This window comes from Leuresthes tenuis, unplaced genomic scaffold (genome assembly GCF_036924035.1).
Source record: "Leuresthes tenuis unplaced genomic scaffold, fLeuTen1.0.hap1 SCAF_12, whole genome shotgun sequence".
Classification (NCBI taxonomy): Eukaryota; Metazoa; Chordata; class Actinopteri; order Atheriniformes; family Atherinopsidae; genus Leuresthes; species Leuresthes tenuis.
The window spans coordinates 1,250,897-1,264,940 of NW_027325366.1; the positions used below are offsets into that span (position 1 = coordinate 1,250,897).

Below are 14,044 nucleotides of genomic sequence, written 5' to 3' on the forward strand. Positions count from 1 at the left end.
AAAACGGGAATTTTAGATGAGATATACTGATGTTAAACTGCCAAATCAAGGGAAAGCGCGAACGCAGTCCCCCACTACCAGAAATTATGCAGTCGAGATTCCCACATTTGGGGAATTCGCAAGGGTCAGTACAGTCGGTGTGCAATGACTGAGCCTCGCCTTGAGTGAACCACCTTCTTGATCATGGTGTCTCTCCTGCCAGGTAAGTATGAATTGGAAATGTCAGAGGCTGATACCTCTTTCCCAGGTGCCTCACTCGGCCGGACGGTGCTGCAACTTCAACTGTCTGGTGTGCCATGCCAGCAGCAGCAGCTACCCCGAAACTAAAACGTTTGCAGATTAAAACAGTAAGGCTTTTCATTATCTTTCTGATCACTTCTTCTTTTAAACAACCAAGGAACTTTCAGCACAAATGTATTTCTTTCCCCTCCTCCCCATCTCTAAAGCCACACCCACACTGGGAAATTTCTCAGTTGAGGCAAACCCTCACGGCTGGGCAGCTGCATATCTCCAGTGCAAACATGCTGCAGCATTTGGCAAACCTTGCTAAACATCCACTTCAGTGGTCACATGTCCTCTTTTATCATGTTGTTCCTCCCCATCTCTAAGGCAATGCCCACCTAACTGGGGTGACTGCACTGTATGACCTCACCTGACTGCGCAGCTGCATATCTGTTGTGTCGACATGCTGCAGCATTCAGCGTACCTTACTAAACATCTATTGTAAAGATGGCAAGGTGTTGCTAAAACAGTGACACAAGGTCAAAAAAGGGTAATGTAGACCAGAAATATTCATGTTAAACAGCCAAATCAGGGGAAAGCGCGAACGCAGTCCCCCACTACCAGAAATTATGCAGTCGAGATTCCCACATTTGGGGAATTCGCAAGGGTCAGTACAGTCGGTGTGCAATGACTGAGCCTCGCCTTGAGTGAACCACCTTCTTGATCATGGTGTCTCTCCTGCCAGGTAAGTATGAATTGGAAATGTCAGAGGCTGATACCTCTTTTTCAGGTGCCTCACTCGGCCGGACGGTGCTGCAACTTCACCTGTCTGGTGTGCCATGCCAGCAGCAGCAGCTACCCCGAAACTAAAATGTTTGCAGATTAAACAGTAAGGCTTTTCATTATCTTTCTGATCACTTCTTCTTTTAAACAACCAAGGAACTTGCAGCACAAATGTATTTCTTTCCCCTCCTCCCCATCTCTAAAGCCACACCCACACTGGGAAATTTCTCAGTTGAGGCAAACCCTCACGGCTGGGCAGCTGCATATCTCCAGTGCAAACATGCTGCAGCATTAGGCAAACCGTGCTAAACATCCACTTCAGTGGTCACATGTCCTCTTTTTTCATTTTGTTCCTCCCCATCTCTAAGGCAATGCCCACCTGCCTGGGGTGACTGCACTGTATGACCTCACCTGACAACTGTGCAGCTGCATATCTGTTGTGTAGACATGCTGCAGCATTCAGCGTACCTTACTAAACATCCATTTTAAAGACGGCAAGGTGTTGTTAAAACAGTGACACAAGGTCAAAAAAGGGAATTTTAGATGAGATATACTGATGTTAAACAGCCAAATCAGGGGAAAGCGCGAACGCAGTCCCCCACTACCAGAAATTATGCATCGAGATTCCCACATTTGGGGAATTCGCAAGGGTCAGTACAGTCGGTGTGCAATGACTGAGCCTCGCCTTGAGTGAACCACCTTCTTGATCATGGTGTCTCTCCTGCCAGGTAAGTATGAGTTGGAAATGTCAGAGGCTGATACCTCTTTCCCAGGTGCCTCACTCGGCCGGACGGTGCTGCAACTTCAACTGTCTGGTGTGCCATGCCAGCAGCAGCAGCTACCCCGAAACTAAAACGTTTGCAGATTAAAACAGTAAGGCTTTTAATTATCTTTCTGATCACTTCTTCTTTTAAACAACCAAGGAACTTTCAGCACAAATGTATTTCTTTCCCCTCCTCCCCATCTCTAAAGCCACATCCACACTGGGAAATTTCTCAGTTGAGGCAAACCCTCACGGCTGGGCAGCTGCATATCTTCAGTGCAAACATGCTGCAGCATTAGGCAAACCGTGCTAAACATCCACTTCAGTGGTCACATGTCCACTTTTTTCATTTTGTTCCTCCCCATCTCTAAGGAAATGCCCACCTGCCTGGGATGACTGCACTGTATGACCTCATCTGACAACTGCGCAGCTGCATATCTGTTGTGCAGACATGCTGCAGCATTCAGCGTACCTTACTAAACATCCATTTTAAAGATGGCAGGTGTTGCTAAAACAGTGACACAAGGTCATAAAAGGGTAATGCAGACCAGAAATATTCATGTTAAACAGCAAAATCAGGGGAAAGCGCGAACGCAGTCCCCCACTACCAGAAATTATGCAGTCGAGATTTCCACATTTGGGGAATTCGCAAGTGTCAGTACAGTCGGTGTGCAATGACTGAGCCTCGCCTTGAGTGAACCACCTTCTTGATCATGGTGTCTCTCCTGCCAGGTAAGTATGAGTTGGAAATGTCAGAGGCTGATACCTCTTTCCCAGGTGCCTCACTCGGCCGGACGGTGCTGCAACTTCAACTGTCTGGTGTGCCATGCCAGCAGCAGCAGCTACCCCGAAACTAAAACGTTTGCAGATTAAAACAGTAAGGCTTTTCATTATCTTTCTGTTCATTTCTTCTTTTAAACGACCAAGGAACTTGCAGCACAAATGTATTTCTTTCCCCTCCTCCCCATCTCTAAAGCCACACCCACCCACACTGGGAAATTTTCTCAGTTGAGGCAAACCCTCACGGCTGGGCAGCTGCATATCTCCAGTGCAGACATGCTGCAGCATTTGGCAAACCTTGCTAAACATCCACTTCGTTAGACACATGTCCTCTTTTTTCATTTTGTTCCTCCCCATCTCTAAGGCAATGCCCACCTGCCTGGGGTGACTGCACTGTATGACCTCACCTGACAACTGTGCAGCTGCATATCTGTTGTGTAGACATGCTGCAGCATTCAGCATACCTTACTAAACATCCATTTTAAAGACGGCAAGGTGTTGTTAAAACAGTGACACAAGGTCAAAAAAGGGAATTTTAGATGAGATATACTGATGTTAAACAGCCAAATCAGGGGAAAGCGCGAACGCAGTCCCCCACTACCAGAAATTATGCAGTCGAGATTCCCACATTTGGGGAATTCGCAAGGGTCAGTACAGTCGGTGTGCAATGACTGAGCCTCGCCTTGAGTGAACCACCTTCTTGATCATGGTGTCTCTCCTGCCAGGTAAGTATGAATTGGAAATGTCAGAGGCTGATACCTCTTTTTCAGGTGCCTCACTCGGCCGGACGGTGCTGCAACTTCAACTGTCTGGTGTGCCATGCCAGCAGCAGCAGCTACCCCGAAACTAAAATGTTTGCAGATTAAACAGTAAGGCTTTTCATTATCTTTCTGATCACTTCTTCTTTTAAACAACCAAGGAACTTGCAGCACAAATGTATTTCTTTCCCCTCCTCCCCATCTCTAAAGCAACACCCACACTGGCAAATTTCTCAGTTGAGGCAAACCCTCACGGCTGGGCAGCTGCATATCTCCAGTGCAGACCTGCTAGAGCATTAGGCAAACCTTGCTAAACATCCACTTCAGTGGTAACATGTCCACTTTTTTCATTTTGTTCCTCCCCATCTCTAAGGCAATGCCCACCTGCCTGGGGTGACTGCACTGTATGACCTCATCTGACAACTGCGCAGCTGCATATCTGTTGTGCAGACATGCTGCAGCATTCAGCGTACCTTACTAAACATCCATTTTAAAGATGGCAGGTGTTGCTAAAACAGTGACACAAGGTCATAAAAGGGTAATGCAGACCAGAAATATTCATGTTAAACAGCCAAATCAGGGGAAAGCGCGAACGCAGTCCCCCACTACCAGAAATTATGCAGTCGAGATTCCCACATTTGGGGAATTCGCAAGGGTCAGTACAGTCGGTGTGCAATGACTGAGCCTCGCCTTGAATGAACCACCTTCTTGATCATGGTGTCTCTCCTGCCAGGTAAGTATGAGTTGGAAATGTCAGAGGCTGATACCTCTTTCCCAGGTGCCTCACTCGGCCGGACGGTGCTGCAACTTCAACTGTCTGGTGTGCCATGCCAGCAGCAGCAGCTACCCCGAAACTAAAATGTTTGCAGATTAAAACAGTAAGGCTTTTCATTATCTTTCTGATCACTTCTTCTTTTAAACAACCAAGGAACTTGCAGCACAAATGTATTTCTTTCCCCTCCTCCCCATCTCTAAAGCCACACCCATCCACACTGGGAAATTTCTCAGTTGAGGCAAACCCTCACGGCTGGGCAGCTGCATATCTCCAGTGCAGACATGCTGCAGCATTAGGCAAACCTTGCTAAAGATCCACTTCAGTGGTCACATGTCCTCTTTTTTCATTTTGTTCCTCCCCATCTCTAAGGCAATGCCCACCTGCCTGGGGTGACTGCACTGTATGACCTCACCTGACAACTGCGCAGCTGCATATCTGTTGTGTCGACATGCTGCAGCATTTGGCAAACCTTGCTATCTTGCATATCTCCACTGCAGACAGACAACCAAGGAACTTGCAGCAAAAATGTATTTCTTTCAGCGCATCTCCAAGCATAACCGGGAGAATTGCTTGAAAGAAACGCGACACCGAATGAGCGCTCAGAACAAAGCCTCAATACGGTGTTTCCCGTGATTTTTGTGGCTGCCTTGTCTTTTGCACAGAGTAAAAGACAAGGCAGCCATCGAATAGGGCCCGATTGTTCCTACTTGGTCAGCCGAGGAGCAAGGGGGAGCAAGCGTCTCAACCAAGCAAAGCTCACCATGGGGAAGGTGGCTATGCCAACTGGCCTGGTGCCCTGCTCCCGCAGTGACGGATAATCGTACTCTGGTTTCTCTTCATAACGTACAAGTCTTTCGCCTTTTACTAAAGACTTCCGTGGAAGGCAGCACTAATGAGTTGTTTCTATTTTTGGCAGGCTTTACCTTTGCGGGTGAAGCCCTTTCTGTCTGTGCAAAAGAAATCTTGTTCCTGTGCAGAGTGACTTCCCTGAGTAGAGTCGCCTTACTTGTTGTGACTTTGCCGATGTTGCTTGAATGGTGCTTGCGGGAGTGCAAAGTTATACCATTTAAAAGGGCTGAAGAGTGCTCAGTGCAGCGGTTGGGCGGAGGTGCAAAGTGACTCTCTGGCCACCTATGGCCATAAAAAGAACACCGCGACAAGTGCGCATTGTGCCAGGAAGGGCCCTCGGACGTGAACCAGTGGACAGTTATCGCTTCTCGGCCTTTTGGCTAAGATCAAGTGTAGTATCTGTTCTTATCAGTTTAATATCTGATATGTCCTCTATACGAGGACTACATATTAAATGGATTTTTAGGAACAGGAGTTGAACAAGGAGCTTGCTCCGTTCACTCCAAGCATCGACCCGGTACTGCAGTGCCGCTGGGAACGGTGCGCTCTTCTCTGCTCTTGTGAAAAAGCAAACAGTGGTGCAGGATGGAAGTTTCAGGGAGCCCAAGATGAAATTTTCTTTTAGTCTGCTGAGAAGAGGGAGTGAATGCGAGGCAGGCTTTAACACGGCTCTGGGAGCGAGCCGAGTGCGGGCTAACCGGGAGAATTGCTTGAAAGAAACGCGACACCGAATGAGCGCTCAGAACAAAGCCTCAATACGGTGTTTCCCGTGGTGTTTGTGGCTGCCTTGTCTTTTTCACAGAGTAAAAGACAAGGCAGCCATCGAATAGGGCCCGATTGTTCCTACTCGGTCAGCCGGGGAGCAAGGGGGAGCAAGCGTCTCAACCAAGGAAAGCTCACCATGGGGAAGGTGGCTATGCCAACATGCCTGGTGCCCTGCTCCCGCAGTGACACATAATCGTACAATGGTTTCTCTTCATAACGTACAAGTCTTTCGCCTTTTACTAAAGACTTCCGTGGAAGGCAGCACTAATGAGTTGTTTCTATTTTTGGCAGGCTTTACCTTTGCGGGTGAAGCCCTTTCTGTCTGTGCAAAAGAAATCTTGTTCCTGTGCAGAGTGACTTCCCTGAGTAGAGTCGCCTTACTTGTTGTGACTTTGCCGATGTTGCTTGAATGGTGCTTGCGGGAGTGCAAAGTTATACCATTTAAAAGGGCTGAAGAGTGCTCAGTGCAGCGGTTGGGCGGAGGTGCAAAGTGACTCTCTGGCCACCTATGGCCATAAAAAGAACACCGCGACAAGTGCGCATTGTGCCAGGAAGGGCCCTCGGACGTGAACCAGTGGACAGTTATCGCTTCTCGGCCTTTTGGCTAAGATCAAGTGTAGTATCTGTTCTTATCAGTTTAATATCTGATATGTCCTCTATACGAGGACTACATATTAAATGGATTTTTAGGAACAGGAGTTGAACAAGGAGCTTGCTCCGTTCACTCCAAGCATCGACCCGGTACTGCAGTGCCGCTGGGAACGGTGCGCTCTTCTCTGCTCTTGTGAAAAAGCAAACAGTGGTGCAGGATGGAAGTTTCAGGGAGCCCAAGATGAAATTTTCTTTTAGTCTGCTGAGAAGAGGGAGTGAATGCGAGGCAGGCTTTAACACGGCTCTGGGAGCGAGCCGAGTGCGGGCTAACCGGGAGAATTGCTTGAAAGAAACGCGACACCGAATGAGCGCTCAGAACAAAGCCTCAATACGGTGTTTCCCGTGGTGTTTGTGGCTGCCTTGTCTTTTTCACAGAGTAAAAGACAAGGCAGCCATCGAATAGGGCCCGATTGTTCCTACTCGGTCAGCCGGGGAGCAAGGGGGAGCAAGCGTCTCAACCAAGGAAAGCTCACCATGGGGAAGGTGGCTATGCCAACATGCCTGGTGCCCTGCTCCCGCAGTGACACATAATCGTACAATGGTTTCTCTTCATAACGTACTAGTCTTTCGCCTTTTACTAAAGACTTCCGTGGAGAGCAGCACTAATGAGTTGTTTCTATTTTTGGCAGGCTTTACCTTTGCGGGTGAAGCCCTTTCTGTCTGTGCAAAAGAAATCTTGTTCCTGTGCAGAGTGACTTCCCTGAGTAGAGTCGCCTTACTTGTTGTGACTGTGCCGATGTTGCTTGAATGGTGCTCGCGGGAGTGCAAAGTTATACCATTTAAAAGGGCTGAAGAGTGCTCAGTGACTCTATGGCCATAAAAAGAACACCGCGACAAGTGCGCATTGTGCCAGGAAGGGCCCTCGGACGTGAACCAGTGGACAGTTATCGCTTCTCGGCCTTTTGGCTAAGATCAAGTGTAGTATCTGTTCTTATCAGTTTAATATCTGATATGTCCTCTATACGAGGACTACATATTAAATGGATTTTTAGGAACAGGAGTTGAAAAAGGAGCTTGCTCCGTTCACTCCAAGCATCGACCCGGTACTGCAGTGCCGCTGGGAACGGTGCACTCTTCTCTGCTCTTGTGAAAAAGCAAACAGTGGTGCAGGATGGAAGTTTCAGGGAGCCCAAGATGAAATTTTCTTTTAGTCTGCTGAGAAAAGGGAGTGAATGCGAGGTAGACTTTAACACGGCTCTGGGAGCGAGCCGAGTGCGGGCTAACCGGGAGAATTGCTTGAAAGAAACGCGACACCGAATGAGCGCTCAGAACAAAGCCTCAATACGGTGTTTCCCGTGGTGTTTGTGGCTGCCTTGTCTTTTGCACAGAGTAAAAGACAAGGCAGCCATCGAATAGGGCCCAATTGTTCCTACTTGGTCAGCCGAGGAGCAAGCGTCTCAACCAAGCAAAGCTCACCATGGGGAAGGTGGCTATGCCAACTGGCCTGGTGCCCTGCTCCCGCAGTGATGGATAATCGTACTCTGGTTTCTCTTCATAACGTACAAGTCTTTCGCCTTTTACTAAAGACTTCCGTGGAAAGCAGCACTAATGAGTTGTTTCTATTTTTGCCAGGCTTTACCTTTGCGGGTGAAGCCCTTTCTGTCTGTGCAAAAGAAATCTTGTTCCTGTGCAGAGTGACTTCCCTGAGTAGAGTCACCTTACTTGTTGTGACTGTGCCGATGTTGCTTGAATGGTGCTCGCGGGAGTGCAAAGTTATACCATTTAAAAGGGCTGAAGAGTGCTCAGTGCAGCGGGTGGGCGGAGGAGCAAAGTGACTCTCTGGCCACCTATGGCCATAAAAAGAAAACCGCGACAAGTCCGCATTGTGCCAGGAAGGGCCCTCGGACGTGAACCAGTGGACAGTTATCGCTTCTCGGCCTTTTGGCTAAGATCAAGTGTAGTATCTGTTCTTATCAGTTTAATATCTGATATGTCCTCTATACGAGGACTACATATTAAATGGGTTTTTAGGAACAGGAGTTGAAAAAGGAGCTTGCTCCGTTCACTCCAAGCATCGACCCGGTACTGCAGTGCCGCTGGGAACGGTGCACTCTTCTCTGCTCTTGTGAAAAAGCAAACAGTGGTGCAGGATGGAAGTTTCAGGGAGCCCAATATGAAATTTTCTTTTAGTCTGCTGAGAAAAGGGAGTGAATGCGAGGCAGACTTTAACACGGCTCTGGGAGCGAGCCGAGTGCGGGCTAACCGGGAGAATTGCTTGAAAGAAACGCGACACCGAATGAGCGCTCAGAACAAAGCCTCAATACGGTGTTTCCCGTGGTGTTTGTGGCTGCCTTGTCTTTTGCACAGAGTAAAAAAAAAGGCAGCCATCGAATAGGGCCCGATTGTTCCTACTTGGTCAGCCGAGGAGCAAGGGGGAGCAAGCGTCTCAACCAAGCAAAGCTCACCATGGGGAAGGTGGCTATGCCAACTGGCCTGGTGCCCTGCTCCCGCAGTGACGGATAGTCGTACTCTGGTTTCTCTTCATAACGTACAAGTCTTTCGCCTTTTACTAAAGACTTCCGTGGAGAGCAGCACTAATGAGTTGTTTCTATTTTTGGCAGGCTTTCCCTTTGCGGGTGAAGCCCTTTCTGTCTGTGCAAAAGAAATCTTGTTCCTGTGCAGAGTGACTTCCCTGAGTAGAGTCGCCTTACTTGTTGTGACTGTGCCGATGTTGCTTGAATGGTGCTCGCGGGAGTGCAAAGTTATACCATTTAAAAGGGCTGAAGAGTGCTCAGCTGGAGAGTGCTCAGTGCAGCGGCAGGGCGGAGGTGCAAAGTGACTCTCTGGCCACCTATGGCCATAAAAAGAACACCGCGACAAGTGCGCATTGTGCCAGGAAGGGCCCTCGGACGTGAACCAGTGGACAGTTATCGCTTCTCGGCCTTTTGGCTAAGATCAAGTGTAGTATCTGTTCTTATCAGTTTAATATCTGATATGTCCTCTATACGAGGACTACATATTAAATGGATTTTTAGGAACAGGAGTTGAAAAAGGAGCTTGCTCCGTTCACTCCAAGCATCGACCCTGTACTGCAGTGCCACTGGGAACGGTGCGCTCTTCTCTGCTCTTATGAAAAAGCAAACAGTGGTGCAGGATGGAAGTTTCTTTTAGTCTGCTGAGAAAAGGGAGTGAATGCGAGGCAGACTTTAACATGGCTCTGGGAGCGAGCCGGGTGCCGGCTAACCGGGAGAATTGCTTGAAAGAAACGCGACACCGAATGAGCGCTCAGAACAAAGCCTCAATACGGTGTTTCCCGTGGTGTTTGTGGCTGCCTTGTCTTTTGCACAGAGTAAAAGACAAGGCAGCCATCGAATAGGGCCCGATTGTTCCTACTTGGTCAGCTGAGGAGCAAGGGGGAGCAAGCGTCTCAACCAAGCAAAGCTCACCATGGGGAAGGTGGCTATGCCAACTGGCCTGGTGCCCTGCTCCCGCAGTGACGGATAATCGTACTCTGGTTTCTCTTCATAACGTACAAGTCTTTCGCCTTTTACTAAAGACTTCCGTGGAAAGCAGCACTAATGAGTTGTTTCTATTTTTGGCAGGCTTTACCTTTGCGGGTGAAGGCCTTTCTGTCTGTGCAAAAGAAATCTTGTTCCTGTGCAGAGTGACTTCCCTGAGTAGAGTCGCCTTACTTGTTGTGACTGTGCCGATGTTGCTTGAATGGTGCTTGCGGGAGTGCAAAGTTATACCATTTAAAAGGGCTGAAGAGTGCTCAGTGCAGCGGGTGGGCGGAGGTGCAAAGTGACTCTCTGGCCACCTATGGCCATAAAAAGAACACCTGAAACATCTCCCACCCATGATTGTCTTGGAGAAAAACAGAGGCTACATCCACTACCAGGGACAGCCGAAACTCTGCCGCGTGGGGAGCATGGGCATCTGTTGGACGCCTGCACAAAGGTATTTTGTCGCAAATGTAGAGAAATTGGTCACACCATCGAAGAGTGTACGAATGGCAGAAAGTGCAATCTCTGTGGAGAATAAAACCACCTCTTCAGAGATTGCCCAAAATCTTTTGCCAACAAGTTGAAATCCCTAAAAATACAGGAAGGAGGTGGAAATGGAGGGCAGTCAGAGGCAGTTGATGAGCTATTTAAAACAGCTAGGCTGGGAAATTCAAATTTACCACCAAAACCCCTGAATGGTGGACAGCAGTCAGGTGAGGCAGAAGACGGGGAGGGGCCTGCAGAAGCCCCACAAATGGAAAGCTCCTTTTAGGTTGAGGAAAGGCAAGGCAAGTTTATTTGTAGAGCACAATTCGTAAACAAAATTGCTTTACAGCTACATAAAATCACAAGAAGGCCAATAAAATAATTCCATAAAAGATAGAAAATAACTAATTAATTAAATTAAAAGCGAAGAGTGCAAATAAAATACTTTCAGTTGTCATGTGCACAGCTAAATAGAACTGTTTTAAAGTCTATTCTCTGAGCGACAGAAAGCTAGTGCAGAGACCTGAGCACTGGACTAATATGGTGATATTTTCTGGTTCTAGTCAGGACTGAATGAACTGCTCTCCATCATTAGAGGCTTAAACTTTGATTAAAAGTAACCTATAAAAGCAATAGTTTGGCTTCTAATGACTGAAACAAAACCCAGAAGAGTGGTGCGACAGTGAAGCTCTGGAGCACCTTTGAAGAAGCACCTTTAGCAGCAGTAAGTTGGTTTCCTGTGTGACGTTAGCAGTCTCTTTATCGGCTATCATATAGCAGCATTTGGCAAACCTTCAGCGTACCTTATTAATCATCCATTTTAAAAATGGCAAGGTGTTATAAAACAGTGACACAAGGTCAAAAAAGGGTAATGTAGATCAGAAATATTCATGTTAAACAGCCAAATCAGGGGAAAGCGCGAACGCAGTCCCCCACTACCAGAAATTATGCAGTCGAGATTCCCACATTTGGGGAATTCGCAAGGGTCAGTACAGTCGGTGTGCAATGACTGAGCCTCACCTTGAATGAACCACCTTCTTGATCATGGTGTCTCTCCTGCCAGGTAAGTATGAGCTGGAAATGTCAAAGGCTGATACCTCTTTCCCAGGTGCCTCACTCGGCCCGACGGTGCTGCAACTTCAACTGTCTGGTGTGCCATGCCAGCAGCAGCAGCTACCCCGGAACTAAAACGTTTGCAGATTAAAAGAGTAAGGCTTTTCATTATCTTTCTGATCACTTCTTCTTTTAAACAACCAAGGAACTTGCAGCACAAATGTATTTCTTTCCCCTCCTCCCCATCTCTAAAGCCACACCCACACTGGCAAATTTCTCAGTTGAGGCAAACCCTCACGGCTGGGCAGCTGCATATCTCCAGTGCAGACATGCTGCAGCATTTGGCAAACCTTGCTAAACATCCACTTCAGTGGTCACATGTCCTCTTTTTTTCATTTTGTTCCTCCCCATCTCTAAGGCAATGCCCACCTGCCTGGGGTGACTGCACTGTATGACCTCACCTGACAACTGCGCAGCTGCATATCTGTTGTGTAGACATGCTGCAGCATTCAGCGTACCTTACTAAACATCCATTTTAAAGACGGCAAGGTTTTGCTAAAACAGTGACACAAGGTCAAAAACGGGTGAAGTAGACCAGAAATATTTATGTTAAACAGCCAAATCAGGGGAAAGCGCGAACGCAGTCCCCCACTACCAGAAATTATGCAGTCGAGATTCCCACATTTGGGGAATTCGCAAGGGTCAGTACAGTCGGTGTGCAATGACTGAGCCTCACCTTGAGTGAACCACCTTCTTGATCATGGTGTCTCTCCTGCCAGGTAAGTATGAGTTGGAAATGTCAGAGGCTGATACCTCTTTCCCAGGTGCCTCACTCGATCGGACGGTGCTGCAACTTCAACTGTCTGGTGTGCCATGCCAGCAGCAGCAGCTACCCCGAAACTAAAATGTTTGCAGATTAAAAGAGTAAGGCTTTTCATTATCTTTCTGATCACTTCTTCTTTTAAACAACCAAGGAACTTGCAGCACAAATGTATTTCTTTCCCCTCCTCCCCATCTCTAAAGCCACACCCACCCACACTGGGAAATTTCCCAGTTGAGGCAAACCCTCACGGCTGGGCAGCTGCATATCTCCAGTGCAGACATGCTGCAGCATTTGGCAAACCTTGCTAAACATCCACTTCAGTGGTCACATGTCCACTTTTTTCATTTTGTTCCTCCCCATCTCTAAGGCAATGCCCACCTGCCTGGGGTGACTGCACTGTATGACTTCACCTGACAACTGCGCAGCTGCATATCTGTTGTGTAGACATGCTGCAGCATTCAGCGTACCTTACTAAACATCCATTTTAAAGATGGCAAGGTGTTATAAAACAGTGACACAAGGTCAAAAAAGGGTAATGTAGACCAGAAATATTCATGTTAAACAGCCAAATCAGGGGAAAGCGCGAACGCAGTCCCCCACTACCAGAAATTATGCAGTCGAGATTCCCACATTTGGGGAATTCGCAAGGGTCAGTACAGTCGGTGTGCAATGACTGAGCCTTGCCTTGAGTGAACCACCTTCTTGATCATGGTGCCTCTCCTGCCAGGTAAGTATGAGTTGGAAATGTCAGAGACTGATACCTATTTCCCAGGTGCCTCACTCGGCCGGACGGTGCTGCAACTTCAACTGTCTAATGTGCCATGCCAGCAGCAGCAGCTACCCCGAAACTAAAACGTTTGCAGATTAAAACAGTAAGGCTTTTCATTATCTTTCTGATCACTTCTTCTTTTAAACAACCAAGGAACTTGCAGCACAAATGTATTTCTTTCCCCTCCTCCCCATCTCTAAAGCCACACCCACCCACACTGGGAAATTTCCCAGTTGAGGCAAACCCTCACGGCTGGGCAGCTGCATATCTCCAGTGCAGACATGCTGCAGCATTTGGCAAACCTTGCTAAACATCCACTTCAGTGGTCACATGTCCTCATTTTTCATTTTGTTCTTCCCCATCTCTAAGGAAATGCCCACCTGCCTGGGGTGACTGCACTGTATGACCTCATCTGACAACTGCGCAGCTGCATATCTGTTGTGTAGACATGCTGCAGCATTCAGCGTACCTTACTAAACATCCATTTTAAAGACGGCAAGGTGTTGCTAAAACAGTGACACAAGGTCAAAAAAGGGAATTTTAGATGAGATATACTGATGTTCAACAGCCAAATCAGGGGAAAGCGCGAACGCAGTCCCCCACTACCAGAAATTATGCAGTCGAGATTCCCACATTTGGGGAATTCGCAAGGGTCAGTACAGTCGGTGTGCAATGACTGAGCCTCGCCTTGAGTGAACCACCTTCTTGATCATGGTGTCTCTCCTGCCAGGTAAGTATGAGTTGGAAATGTCAGAGGCTGATACCTCTTTCCCAGGTGCCTCACTCGGCCGGACGGTGCTGCAACTTCAACTGTCTGGTGTGCCATGCCAGCAGCAGCAGCTACCCCGAAACTAAAATGTTTGCAGATTAAAACAGTAAGGCTTTTCATTATCTCTCTGATCACTTCTTCTTTTAAACAACCAAGGAACTTGCAGCACAAATGTATTTCTTTCAGCGCATCTCCAAGCATCGACCCGGTACTGCAGTGCCGCTGGGAACGGTGCGCTCTTCTCTGCTCTTGTGAAAAAGCAAACAGTGGTGCAGGATGGAAGTTTCAGGGAGCTCAAGATGAAATTTTCTTTTAGTCTGCTGAGAAAAAGGAGTGAATGCGAAGCAGACTTTAA

At 47.8% G+C, this 14,044-nt stretch overlaps 21 non-coding genes across 21 annotated transcripts; 11 read left to right on the forward strand and 10 right to left on the reverse strand.

The window, feature by feature from the left end:
- Positions 1-46: 46 nt before the first annotated feature.
- Positions 47-210, reverse strand: LOC140320544 (U1 spliceosomal RNA). The gene has a single exon (XR_011918381.1). It is a non-coding gene; the product is annotated as a U1 spliceosomal RNA (small nuclear RNA).
- A 601-nt stretch (positions 211-811) lies between these two features.
- On the reverse strand, positions 812-975 carry LOC140320299 (U1 spliceosomal RNA). The gene has a single exon (XR_011918160.1). It is a non-coding gene; the product is annotated as a U1 spliceosomal RNA (small nuclear RNA).
- Positions 976-1,578: 603 nt separating this feature from the next.
- Positions 1,579-1,741, reverse strand: LOC140266148 (U1 spliceosomal RNA). The gene has a single exon (XR_011906804.1). It is a non-coding gene; the product is annotated as a U1 spliceosomal RNA (small nuclear RNA).
- A 603-nt stretch (positions 1,742-2,344) lies between these two features.
- LOC140265829 (U1 spliceosomal RNA) lies at positions 2,345-2,508 on the reverse strand. The gene has a single exon (XR_011906519.1). It is a non-coding gene; the product is annotated as a U1 spliceosomal RNA (small nuclear RNA).
- Positions 2,509-3,117: 609 nt separating this feature from the next.
- LOC140320311 (U1 spliceosomal RNA) lies at positions 3,118-3,281 on the reverse strand. Its single transcript, XR_011918171.1, has one exon. It is a non-coding gene; the product is annotated as a U1 spliceosomal RNA (small nuclear RNA).
- Positions 3,282-3,883: 602 nt separating this feature from the next.
- On the reverse strand, positions 3,884-4,047 carry LOC140320679 (U1 spliceosomal RNA). Its single transcript, XR_011918469.1, has one exon. It is a non-coding gene; the product is annotated as a U1 spliceosomal RNA (small nuclear RNA).
- Positions 4,048-4,901: 854 nt separating this feature from the next.
- Positions 4,902-5,015, forward strand: LOC140265843 (U5 spliceosomal RNA). The gene has a single exon (XR_011906531.1). It is a non-coding gene; the product is annotated as a U5 spliceosomal RNA (small nuclear RNA).
- Positions 5,016-5,290: 275 nt separating this feature from the next.
- On the forward strand, positions 5,291-5,481 carry LOC140266433 (U2 spliceosomal RNA). Its single transcript, XR_011907064.1, has one exon. It is a non-coding gene; the product is annotated as a U2 spliceosomal RNA (small nuclear RNA).
- A 409-nt stretch (positions 5,482-5,890) lies between these two features.
- Positions 5,891-6,004, forward strand: LOC140266095 (U5 spliceosomal RNA). Its single transcript, XR_011906762.1, has one exon. It is a non-coding gene; the product is annotated as a U5 spliceosomal RNA (small nuclear RNA).
- A 275-nt stretch (positions 6,005-6,279) lies between these two features.
- On the forward strand, positions 6,280-6,470 carry LOC140266434 (U2 spliceosomal RNA). Its single transcript, XR_011907065.1, has one exon. It is a non-coding gene; the product is annotated as a U2 spliceosomal RNA (small nuclear RNA).
- A 409-nt stretch (positions 6,471-6,879) lies between these two features.
- On the forward strand, positions 6,880-6,993 carry LOC140266094 (U5 spliceosomal RNA). The gene has a single exon (XR_011906761.1). It is a non-coding gene; the product is annotated as a U5 spliceosomal RNA (small nuclear RNA).
- Positions 6,994-7,232: 239 nt separating this feature from the next.
- On the forward strand, positions 7,233-7,423 carry LOC140266219 (U2 spliceosomal RNA). The gene has a single exon (XR_011906867.1). It is a non-coding gene; the product is annotated as a U2 spliceosomal RNA (small nuclear RNA).
- Positions 7,424-7,822: 399 nt separating this feature from the next.
- On the forward strand, positions 7,823-7,936 carry LOC140265863 (U5 spliceosomal RNA). The gene has a single exon (XR_011906550.1). It is a non-coding gene; the product is annotated as a U5 spliceosomal RNA (small nuclear RNA).
- A 275-nt stretch (positions 7,937-8,211) lies between these two features.
- On the forward strand, positions 8,212-8,402 carry LOC140266429 (U2 spliceosomal RNA). The gene has a single exon (XR_011907059.1). It is a non-coding gene; the product is annotated as a U2 spliceosomal RNA (small nuclear RNA).
- A 409-nt stretch (positions 8,403-8,811) lies between these two features.
- On the forward strand, positions 8,812-8,925 carry LOC140320784 (U5 spliceosomal RNA). The gene has a single exon (XR_011918565.1). It is a non-coding gene; the product is annotated as a U5 spliceosomal RNA (small nuclear RNA).
- A 290-nt stretch (positions 8,926-9,215) lies between these two features.
- Positions 9,216-9,406, forward strand: LOC140266458 (U2 spliceosomal RNA). Its single transcript, XR_011907087.1, has one exon. It is a non-coding gene; the product is annotated as a U2 spliceosomal RNA (small nuclear RNA).
- A 386-nt stretch (positions 9,407-9,792) lies between these two features.
- LOC140265757 (U5 spliceosomal RNA) lies at positions 9,793-9,906 on the forward strand. Its single transcript, XR_011906452.1, has one exon. It is a non-coding gene; the product is annotated as a U5 spliceosomal RNA (small nuclear RNA).
- A 1,276-nt stretch (positions 9,907-11,182) lies between these two features.
- Positions 11,183-11,346, reverse strand: LOC140320642 (U1 spliceosomal RNA). The gene has a single exon (XR_011918446.1). It is a non-coding gene; the product is annotated as a U1 spliceosomal RNA (small nuclear RNA).
- Positions 11,347-11,951: 605 nt separating this feature from the next.
- On the reverse strand, positions 11,952-12,115 carry LOC140265578 (U1 spliceosomal RNA). Its single transcript, XR_011906288.1, has one exon. It is a non-coding gene; the product is annotated as a U1 spliceosomal RNA (small nuclear RNA).
- A 607-nt stretch (positions 12,116-12,722) lies between these two features.
- On the reverse strand, positions 12,723-12,886 carry LOC140265768 (U1 spliceosomal RNA). Its single transcript, XR_011906462.1, has one exon. It is a non-coding gene; the product is annotated as a U1 spliceosomal RNA (small nuclear RNA).
- A 608-nt stretch (positions 12,887-13,494) lies between these two features.
- LOC140320325 (U1 spliceosomal RNA) lies at positions 13,495-13,658 on the reverse strand. Its single transcript, XR_011918184.1, has one exon. It is a non-coding gene; the product is annotated as a U1 spliceosomal RNA (small nuclear RNA).
- Positions 13,659-14,044: the final 386 nt, after the last annotated feature.